Source organism: Nuphar pumila, chromosome 8 (genome assembly GCF_984573655.1).
Source record: "Nuphar pumila chromosome 8, dmNupPumi1.hap1.1, whole genome shotgun sequence".
NCBI lineage: Eukaryota > Viridiplantae > Streptophyta > Magnoliopsida > Nymphaeales > Nymphaeaceae > Nuphar > Nuphar pumila.
In genome coordinates this window covers 32,038,250-32,050,344 of record NC_143256.1, presented here as the reverse complement: position 1 = coordinate 32,050,344, position 12,095 = coordinate 32,038,250, and the positions used below count along the sequence as shown (strand labels likewise).

The window sequence follows — 12,095 nt, the reverse complement described above, 5'->3', positions numbered from 1 at the left end:
GCCCTTCAGGCCCTCAAAGAGCCCTCCGAGATCGAAAGTTCAAGAAAACAAGCATAACCTCAAGGGGACTAAAGACTCGAAGCACTAAAGACTCTTTTTCTTTCTTTTTAGATTAGGCTTCTATTTTATTTTATTAAATCAATTTGGGGTTTGTAATAATGCACTATTATTTTTATTTGTTCAAGCCCTTCGCAGAGGGCAGCACTTTCTTAGTTAGTTAGTTATTTATTTCTTTTTATTTTTGGCAATAAAGAGTAGTTAACTGTTTGCTTGAATACAAAGTATTTTTCCCATTCTCTGAGATCGACCCAGACTCCACCACTCGTGCGAGCCAGTTTTTATTTATTTTGGTGTCTAGCTTTTACTTAGTTTTCATTAAAAATATTGTTTTAAAAATCATTTTCCAAAACTCACACCAATGGTATTTATGACTTTGGATATAGTGAAGCACAAGCCACAAAGTGAATGAGATAATTGAATGGTTAGGTTGCACTATCATAACCCAAGGGTCTTAAGTTCGAATACAAGGAGATATCTCCAGCTTCCTATGTCACAAACATATGTGGACATGAAGACGCACAGATTTGACGTGCAAGTTTGGATTTTTTTTAAAAAACAGGACATGAGGATACATAATTTTTTGATCAATAAAAAACTAATTTTCTAATACATTAATATTAAAAATGGTTTTTATTAAAATCATACTTAAAATTATTAAATAATATTAAAATGTTTTAAAATATTAGTTGTATGTGATAATGTTCGTGACCACGTAACACATGTCTGCTTGTGTCATGGTGCACACACCACCAAAGTGGTGGACCCATGTGGCTAAAACAACCTTAGGCTCATCTTAGGTTCCCCACATTATGCAAACAAACTGAGCTTGAGCTTAAGATCAAGATTGTTTGACTAACAATGCATTTGTATTATTTCAATAGGACCTCTGATTTCATATGAGCTAAGCTAACCCTGTAACAACACATATTTTCATGCTTAGTTAAATTTGAGATTTTTTTTGAAAATTTGGCTAAGTATAAAAGAAAATTTGATAGATTCTCAATTTTAGGCCGATGATTTTAAGTTTGGGCTTGGCCCAGGTCTCATTGTCAAGGCCTAAACGAGTCACTTAAAATATGAGAAAGAGTCATGCTGGAATAGAAATTTGGTTTTGATTATTAATCTTGTTAGAATGGCATGTATTGTGTATGTTTTATGAATTCATCGTGAACCTGGAATGAAAAATTAATATAAGCATGTTCTTGATGGTGAATTTGCATATGCACAACTGTGAATGAGTATTCATAAGCATACTTGATCATAAAGCCCAACACTACATGATCTTTGGTTGTTTGATATTGCCATGCATTTTCAGACTTATTTTCTGGCACATGGAAAGTTCTTGCTCATGTTTGAGTTGTTACTGGGCTGGAGCCAAGCCCCAGCCGACTGGGTCAGCTGGGTGTTGATGGCATTAAAAAAAACTTATATATGGTTGGTCTGACAAGCCCAGGTTGGGCCTGTGTATGGTCTGTCAGGCCCAACCGACAAGGCCGACTGGGCTGGCAGGGTCCAGTCAGGCACAGTTCAGCCTCCTGGCTAGACTGGTATCATCTTGGCAGTCTCCTCCCAGGCCCAACTATGGTCTGACCAGACTAGACTTAGTCGACCATGGTCTGTTGGGCCACATCTGGACCCCAGTCGACTGGGTCGACTAGTTGTTGAGACCTATATAAAAAAAAAGAGTTTGTTTGGTTGGCTAGACCTGGGCAATACCCAGTCGGGTGCCTGTTGGGCCTCTTGAGTTCAGCCGAGTGGGCTCGGCTAGGCAGGGGTGTCCTTATAAACAAAACATATTAATAATTTTTTTGAACCGTTGGGCCCCAGCCGACGCGGAGTCGGCTCGGCCATGGGGCAGTCAGCACTCAGACCCAACCGACTGGATCGACTGGGTGGGTTTGGTTGTGTGCTAGACCCAACCGACTGGGTTGGCTGGGTCACATGTTTTCAAAAAATAATGGTGTGTTCAGCTATGTATTTTAAGTTTTTAGACCTTGTTAAGTGTATGTATTTTGATACATGCAAAGAATGGAATTTTTCACATGCTTTGAGTGGGTATGGCATGCTTAAGCAATATGTTATTTCAAGTTTGTTTCAAGTACATGTGCATACATGAAATTGATGTTTTTTTTTTTGCATGAATGTTCACATGTTCTAATTAAAATGATTTATGAATGAACGCGTGTATGTGTAATGATTACACTACAAAAAACCTATGGATTAGCGACGACCTAAATCCGTCGCTAAACAGCTTAGCGACGAATTAGCATCGGATTAGATACGGATAGCTTCCATCGCGATTTTTTCGACGCTAATTAGCAAAAGAATATATATGTCGCCCATTCCATCGCTAATTAGCGACGGAATGTATCTGTTGCCAGTTTCGTCGCTAAGTTGCGACAAAATAACGAATGCCAACATTTGTTGCAAGGTCGTCGTTATTATACGACGATTTTGGTGTTGCGACGGATTTATAGTCGTCGCTAATCGATCACTACATTCAACGCTAATAGTAATTAGCGACAGATATATCCATCGCAAACAAGGGAAAAAATTTTAAAAAAAATATTTGAAAATTAAATATCGAGAAAAAAAATTTCGTGATACAATTTATATTTCCTGTGAATAAAAAACAAAGTACACATCAAAATACATATAAAAGAAAACTAAAACAATTAATCAATCCAATGTAAAATTCGCAAGTTCTAATTATTTACAATTCAACATTTACATTTTTGAAATAAAAAGAATGTAGAACAAATTCAACACATGAATCTAATCATCGTCAAGATTTTGTACGTCCTCTTGTTCATTGTCTTGATCTGTCCCTTCAGCTCCACTACGCTGATTATCGCCAACAACCTACACGAGAAAAGAAAGGTCAGTATTGATAAATAAAATATAATGAAATAAATTATACTCTATATGTGATTCTATCATGCTCATATGTGTTTTAAGGCAGTAAAAAATTTGTATATGTGATTCTATCATGTTCATATATGCTCTTAAGGCAGTAAAAAAAACTTATATGTGATTCAATCATGCTCATATGTGCTCTAAGCCAGTCAAAAAAATGTATATGTGATTCTACCATGCTCATATGTGTTCTAAGGCAGTAAAAAAACTTTATATGTGATTCAATCATGCTCATATGTGTTCTAAAGACAGTAAAAAAATTGTTTTTGTGATTCTATCATACTCATATATATGTGCTCTAAGGTAGTAAAAAAACTATATATGTGATTCTATCATGCTCATATATGTTTTAAGGCAGGCAAAAAACTGTATATGTGATTATATCATGCTCATATGTGTTCTAAGGTAGTTAAAAAACTTTATATGTGATTCAATCATGCTCATATGTGTTCTAAAGGCAGTAAAAAAACTTTATGTGTGATTCTATCATGCTCATATGTGCTCTAAGGCAGTAAAAAAATTGTATATGTGATTTTACCATGCTCATATGTGCTCTAAGGCAGTAAAAAAACTTTATATGTGATTCTATCATGCTCATATGTGTTCTAAGGCAGGCAAAAAACTATATATGTGATTATATCATGCTCATATGTGTTCTAAAGCAGTCAAAAAAACTGTATATGTGATTCTATCATGCTTATATGTGCTCTAAAGCAGTAAAAAAACTTTATATGTGATTCTATCATGCTCATATGTGTTCTAAGGCAGGCAAAAAACTGTATATGTGATTATATCGTGCTCATATGTGTTGTAAGGCAGTCAAAAAAACTATATATGTGATTCTATCATGCTCATATGTGCTCTAAGGCAGTCAAAAAACTGTATATGTGATTCTATCATGTTCATATGTGTTCTAAGGCATGCAAAAAACTATATATGTGATTATATCATTCTCATATGTGTTTTAAGGCAGTCAAAAAAACTTTATATGTGATTCTATCATGCTCATATGTGCTCTAAGGCAGTCAAAAAACTTTATATGTGATTCTATCATGCTCATATATGTTCTAAAGCAGGCAAAAAATTGTATATGTGATTATATCATGCTCATATGTGTTCTATGACAGTCAAAAAAACTATATATGTGATTCTTTCATGCTCATATGTGCTCTAAGGCAGTCAAAAAACTGTATATGTGATTATATCATGCTCATATGTGTTCTAAGGCAGGCAAAAAAACTGTATATGTGATTCTATCATGCTCATATGTGCTCTAAGACAGTCAAAAAACTGTATATGTGATTCTATCATGCTCATATGTGCTCTAAGGCAGGCAAAAAGTTGTATATGTGATTATATCATGCTCATATGTGCTCTAAGGCAGTCAAAAAAACTGTATATGTGATTCTACCATGCTCATATGAATCTCACATTGTTCGTCTTTTTCATTATTGCATGTGCCAATAAAATTTTCACCAAAGAAAATCTTCAAGAGGGTATAATAATCCTAACTTAATTTTTTAAAATGATACCAAAAGGGCAGTAGGATACCTTATGATCTAAAAGAAGAGGCCATTGAGAACCTATAAAGTTCTAACTAATAGCCAGAGCATGGAGTTGAGAACATTTAAAGCTCTTCAAGTGATATTATACTAGGTTTGATAATAAATTATCATGAGATCACATTATAATTTCCATAAAAAGTGACCAAATATGTGAAGAGAAATAATTCATCTGGAAGTTAGATTAACACTTGTATGTCAATAAAAAAGTCTAGACATTCACTAGGAGATACATGCACCAGAATCATAAAAGCTTTAAAGGTAATCAAAGTTGTTTGTGTAAGAAATTCCTAGAAATGAGCACTTAAAAGTTTAGAAATAGATTTTTCCAAGGAAAAATATGGTTGCAATTTCAAATATGATTTTCTGAAATCAGGTCTAATACTCTTTGCTACTCAATCACTGAAAAATCTTTATAAGAATTGTGACAAAAGAAAAACTAGATTCTCCAGATTACCTAATGATGTCAAAAGAAAGTTTGTTAAGCTTGTGTCCATGTCCAGTGTAGAAGTATTTCAGTAAGCTCCCATGGCAGAACTTGCAAGATTGACACAGAACATAAAAGTTGATGCAACATGTTATATAAGGCATGCAGAAAGAAAAGATAAGGATTGTTATAAGAAAATGAAGGACCAATTGAAAGACTAGATCAACTTTCAATAAAAGAGTGAGATGAGGTAAGTAAAGTATCATTTCGTAATTTGACTCTCAAAGAATGTTGTAAAAGGTTAAAAACCTCATGTACACCACAACAACTTACCATGATATGAGATAAGGAGAATCATCAATGGGTAGTAACAATCAAATGAATCGTATAAGGTATTTATATTCCAAATTAGCAATTAGTTGGATCAAAACAATTATGCAGGGCTTTAGAAGCTACTGGAGAGATAAATAAGTGGTTTGTATAAGCAAGATTTGTGAGAGGACATAAGATATCTATTACGTTGATGTTTTCTCCATGAGAAAATAAGTCCGATAGAGTGAATTCAGTTCTTCCAATAAATACACATACAATATATATGCTAGAAAAGGGAAGAGTCCTTAGAACATAACATTATAAATACATGGTGCTCTACTAACGCATCCTATATGAGGACCACTTTTTATTATTACCATTTTTTATTTCATTTAAAGCAACACAAAATCATTATATTTGCAACCTAAAACTAAAGTATTTAATGCAACATCAAGCAGAACAAGTCCTATGAAAAAATGAAGTCCCAAAATTCGAGATCCAAGGTGACCATGTAATCATTTTACGACCAGCAAACCAGTAGAAAGTTGCATATTCTGTTACTGACATTATCTTACTTAACTATAGCATAGATATCAAAATTGTGGAACATATTAAAATCACCTTTAGAACATCCAGTTGTGGTGATGAAGATAAAATAGTAGAAAGAAGTTCAATGTTGTTATGAGCAACATCAAATGCTTCCTTTGTTTGTTCTGGAGAAAAGCTCTTAATAGGATGATTGTCATGAAATTGCGGTTGTGGATAACTTGATAGGTGATGCCCAAGAGAATATACATTTTGATCTTGAGTAGCAACCGAATGTGGTGGGGTAAAGATTGGTGCCAAACTCTCATTATCTCGTCCAGGGAAACGAATGCCCCTGGATTTTAAACTCTGTATAAACACAAAATTTAAGCAACAAAAGTGGATCAATCTATTGTTTCTGCAATAAGAGAAGAACCAAATATTGTGAAGCCTATGGAAAATCATGTACTAGCATGTACAAGCACGTAATAGAAGGTAACACAAGAAACTGCAGGCTCAATCTCAAATCCCATCACCATTGAGAACAGGACACAGCAAACCACAATCCTGTTATCAGAACTATTAGCAGTGATATTCTGATTAACATCTAATAGTATCATTTCAAATTATAATGAATTCCAAAGCTAGAAAAATAAAAAACAAAAGCATTAACTATACAAGGACTCAACGTTCAGTGGTTATCTACCTTGTAAGTCTCGTCAAACACAGGCAAGTAACGCAGTTCATCAGAGGACTCACCCCATTGTTTGATCAAAATCAAAGCTTTGTTTTGATTGTTCATGATAGTCTGGGGGTCATCAATCAGCTTAACCATCTCATTAAGAATTCTCTTAGATGAAACCTCAAAGAATGCCTTCTCGCAGTTCTTAACGCATGTCTCAAGCAAATTGAGAGCCAAATACTAGACTCTAGGATTCTTCAACATGATCCTCTTCTTGATCGCTCAGATAACTTCTTGGTTGTTAATCTTTTCACGGTTCACCATATCACAGATTTCCAAATTAGATGCCCAATCCGGCTGCTCCACAGTCTCCATGGTAGCTTCCTCAACAATTTTATCAGCTTGGTTTTGCCCCTGAAAAATCTCCTTCACCTTGAAGCTTATCGAGCTCATCCCTGCCGACATTTTCCTCCCAACCTCGGCACCACTGATCTTCAACTGCTCACCAAAGGTACTAACTTTATCCAACAGGTTATCACTCATATTTCAGAACCCTAGTTTTTGCGCAAAAAAATCAATGGCTCCTAAATCTATCAAACCATAAAAAAAATCAAAAGCAACTTTAATCCAAATAAAGTTTCAATTCAGGAAAGATGTGATATCAAATGAAAAATGAATCTAGCAAGGCATCAAGAAAAACAAAAACACAACATATCTAAAACCCTAGAACCGGCCCTTCCGTGCAACAAGCATACAAGAGCCCTAGTGTTTCCTAAAAATCTGCTAATCAAGCAACAAACTCCACAAAATAATGCCTACCCACATACATTTATACCACAAAAACCATGGAATCAGGCTAAAACCAAGTGACATTTCGTTCCTAAAACCCCAATACTCAAGAAACCCAACCCCCTCCTCCAAACCTGAGTTTCTTAAAACCCGTAAAGCCCATCAGAAACACCCCAAAACAATGATTACCCACATAATACTTCACCGAGAAGCCCCAAAATCGAGCATCAAAACAATGATTCACGCAGATAGGAACGACACCCACGAGCTCGATAGATCAAAATTGCCTGAATTTCCAAACTAATCACGAAAATCGATTCCCAAGTTCTCTAAAAATCAGGCCAAAAACAAGAAACTTACCTCGATTTCCGAAATGGGGATCAGATGGAAGATCGGAAAATAGCAAAAAAATAAAACAAAAACTAAAAAAAAAATCAGAGATTCCTTGGGGCGGCAATGAGCTGCAGAACGGGGGGCGATCGGCCGGGGGAGGGGCGGGCGGCGGACCGGGGAGCGACGGGCAGCGGGCCAGGGAGTGCATCGAGCGGGAGAGGACGGCGACTGGGGGAGTGGGTCGGGCGGGAGAGACAAAATAGGAAAGAGAAAGAAGGGTTCTGATTAGGGATTTACGGGAAACTTAGCGATGGATTTGGCGACGGCCTACTTCCATCGCAACTCTATCGCAAATTTACATGACCAGTTAGCGACAGAATATTTCTGTCGCTAACGTCGTCGCTACGTAACGACAAAAAAACCTCTGTCACCAAATTCGTCGCTAAATATCATGGGTATTGCGATAAAAACCTGACGTTGCTAAGTCGTCGCTAATTAGCGACGGATTTGACGATGGAAGTTTTTTTGTCGCTATTTTCATAAATATTACAGATTTTAGCGACGGATTTGTTTCTCTCGTTAATCCACCGCAAAATTGCGACGAAAAAAATCTGTCGCAAACTTCTGTCGCTAATAGTCATTTTTCTTGTAGTGTTACATGAAAGCACATGCACATGAATAGTGAACACTTGCATATAAATATTGTAGTTCATGCATATTATTAAATTGGCATATATGAATGTGCATCGAAAAGCACGTTGACATCATTGCATATATGGCATGTTGTTATGATTTTTGCATATGATGCATTGATGATCAAATAATAAATCATTATGGGTTGTGTAAGCCTTGAGCTTGGATTGCTCCTTCTTTACTTATTTTAATGCATTGCAAAAGTTACATTAATATTGTTTTACTATATTACATTATTCCATATTTTTCATGGGATATGGTCTCGTGATGAGCCTTGCATTTGGATATGCAAACTTGTGTTACTAATTTTATACGTTGAATTGCAAATTAATGAATATGTATTAATAACAAGATAAAGAAAGAGAACAGTGTAATTTGCATTCTGAGCTATCCCGTCTTTAGAATGGAACTCTTATAGTTGTGGTTTTGGAGAACTGCGAGGATACAAAAACTCTGTGTGCGGTGTTATTACTTTTGAACCTGATATTAAGGTTCTTCTCCTAACTACGATTTTAGGGAGAATCTGCCACTTTATCTGGAGGTGGTGTGTAGACACAACTGTTGTTTTGGTATATCAAGAAAGTGACACTTGTGGATATGAAGATCCCTAGTGTCCTGACATTTGATGTGAAGGTCTAATGTTCCTAAGGTTGTTTCAATCGAGGGCTAAGTTTGAAACCTAGTAATAAAATACAACTTGTATGCTAAGTTACCCTCAGAACCCTACTTGACCTCAGAAAATTTTACCCGTTTGGAATATCTGCGAGAAACGATAATAAAAAATGGATCTTAAATTGTGTGCATTTAATAGGTACATGCATATGAAGAGAATACTATGATAAAAGATAATAATTTATTCATGCATGTGCATAGAAATCATGCATATTCCTGTTATGCATTATATCATGCATATTTATTTGTTATGTTATGATATATGGGTGATTTCATGATGTGGGCTCTTTATTGCATGATAACATGTCTTTAATGCATAATTAATGTTCCCTATTGATAGTAATGGTTCCCTCTTATTTAACACTTGTTCTTTGTCGCTTAAATAATTAATTGAGTTATGAATTTGTCATAATTGCATCCCTCTAAAATATTTTATGAATCTTATTTATGTTCTTTTTACTTATTTGTTTAATTGGAGGGATTCATACATAGAATTCTTTGGATTCTGACATCCCTATTTTTATTTTTATTTTTATTTTGCAACCTTAGAGGACTAGTGAGGCGACTTGCTTTTGATCGGAGCTACGAGGGGACTATATGATTGTTTGGCAGATTCTTTTAAATATCATGACTTCTTTCTTCTTTATTTATATTTTATTTGCTTATGTCTCAGACTCTGTGCACTTTAATAAATAAAGTTTTGTTTGGTTTGAAAATAAGTATAAGATCCCTTGTGGTTGTGGATATATTGTAACTATAACGACCCCGGGTTTCTGGGAATGTTTTCGCACTTGAAAAAAAATTGTAACTTTTTCATAGGTACAAGTTGGGGTCGTTACATGTTTGGTATTAATGCACACCATAAAATTTTATATCAATCATCTTTTTATACTAAAAGTCTATGTTGGTAATTGAGCTTTGTCCAAAAATGTCAGCAAGTCATGCTTCAAGCTCCAGAACAGTCTCCTTCACTAGTAAGACTATTAGATACTTTCATGAAAGTATATAAATTTCTTATGTATTCATAGTTCAATTCTTAATTTTTGTGATATGAATTAAGAAATTCTAATGTGCTTGTATAATTATACTTATGATAAATATACAAGATCAATTCTAAGAGAGTAGGATCGATCAGAGCATAACCTTGCAAAAAAAAATCATGTTTTAGATGTATCGATGCAAGGGCACTTTGACTTCCGTTGGTACTTCTGCAGATTGGCAGAAGTAGAGGAATTTCATGATGAAGGCCCTCCACACACTGACAGAGACTGTGACGGCACAGGTGATGCATGCAGCTACTTGTGTCCATCACACTAAAGTTGCTGCGAACTCCGACAACGTCACTTACGAGCAATTTTTGAAGTTGGATCTACCAACTTTTATAGGGAAGGCCGACCTAGAGGCAACTGAGAGCTGGGTCGAGTAGACTGAGCAGACATTTGACATCCTACCTGTCCCCGAGGATAAGAAGAATGCTTTTGGCATGTACCATCTGAAGGGCGATGTCAAGAATTGGTGGGACACCCCGCTAAGGGTGAAGTACGTTGTGGTGGACGTGATTCTCTGGGAGGTATTCAGGGAGGAGTTCTTGGACACCCATTTTCCCTCATTCGCTCGAGAGCATATACAACAACGGTTTCTTGAGCTTACTCAAGGGAGCATGAGTTTGGTGGACTTTGCTACCAAATTCAGGAGCTTGGACTGGTACTGTTCGAACTTATTCGCTGGTGATAAGGAGAGGGCAACCAAATTCATGCATGGACTGAAGGATGAACTTCGAGTCTGCATGATGATGAGCTGGCCTACTACTTTGGCCGATGCGATAGAGTCAGCTACAGTCCTGGCGAAGAAGTAGGAGAGGTCCATAAATGGATCTCAGAAGAAGGGCGGCAATGGTAGTAACACAATGGGTGGAACGAAGAAGAACCCACCTGCAGGCTAGAAGGCGTAGGGTGGCAAGAGGCGGCGAACCTGAGAGGAACGTCAGATGGGCGCACAGCAGGGACAACCTCAGCAAAAGCAGCAGCAAGGGAAGGCCCAATCAATATGTCGCAAGTGCAACAAAAGCCATCCTCTAGGCTTTTGTTCGATGTTCAAGGGGGTCTACTACCAGTGCCAGTAGCCTGAGCACATTGCTCCATATTATCCTAACAAGCCAGCGGCTCAGAGAGGACAACATCAGCAACAACCACTGCAACAGCAGAGACCTCAACAGCAGTAGGGTTAGCGTAAGACCAATGGGCGAGTTTACGCTACTACAACAACCACACAGGGTGATCAAACTGACCTGATCGAAGGTATCTTCTTAGTCACCAGTCATTGTGCATGTGTGATGTTTGATTCAGGTGTGACCCACAGTTTTATTTCTGCTTCATTTGCAAATTTGCTCGAATTGGTTCCTTATAGCCCTAATAAGGCTCTCAATGTGATGTCACCTATGGGTGCATCCACTTCTTATGAAAAGTATTTTTCAGCAATTTATATCATTATCGAGGGGCATGAGTTGTCTGTCGACTTGGTCATACTAGATATGACATTTTATGATATCATTCTGGGTATGGACTGATTGTTCAGTCATAATGCTACCCTCCAATGTCGGGGAAAGAAAGTCATATTAGAGCATTCTGAATTATCTATGTTAGTGTTTTAGTCAACTAGACCAGCGAGCGAGGTGAAGATTATCTCCACATTAAAGATCTTAAAGTACCACAAGTAGGGTTATATAGTATTCTTAGCTAGTGTGTCCGCGCAGGATAGTCAGGCAACACCCTTGGAGCAGCTAGATGTTGTTCGAGAGTTTTCTGATGTCTTTCCCGAGGACTTGCTGGGATTGTCACTGCATCGTGAGATCGAGTTAGTGCTTGGTACAACACTTGTTTCTCGAGCACCATATCACATGGCACCTGCAGAGTTAGTAAAGTTGAAGAAGCAGTTGTAGGAGCTTCTTGACAAAGGCTTTATTAGGTCGAGTGTATCTTCCTAAGGTGCACTAGTCCTCTTTGTCAAGAAGAAGGATGGTTCGATGAGGCTCTGTATTGATTACCGCATGTTGAACCAGGTGACAATAAAGAACAAATACCCCTTGCCTAGGATCGATGATTTGTTCGATCAGCTGAGGAAGGCA

At 36.9% G+C, this 12,095-nt stretch overlaps 1 pseudogene; it reads right to left on the bottom strand.

Annotated features, from left to right (window-relative positions):
• LOC149829883 (TOM1-like protein 1 pseudogene) overlaps nt 1-7,027 on the bottom strand; it is a 52,264-nt pseudogene extending 45,237 nt beyond the window's left edge.
• Between the last annotated feature and the right edge of the window lie 5,068 nt (nt 7,028-12,095).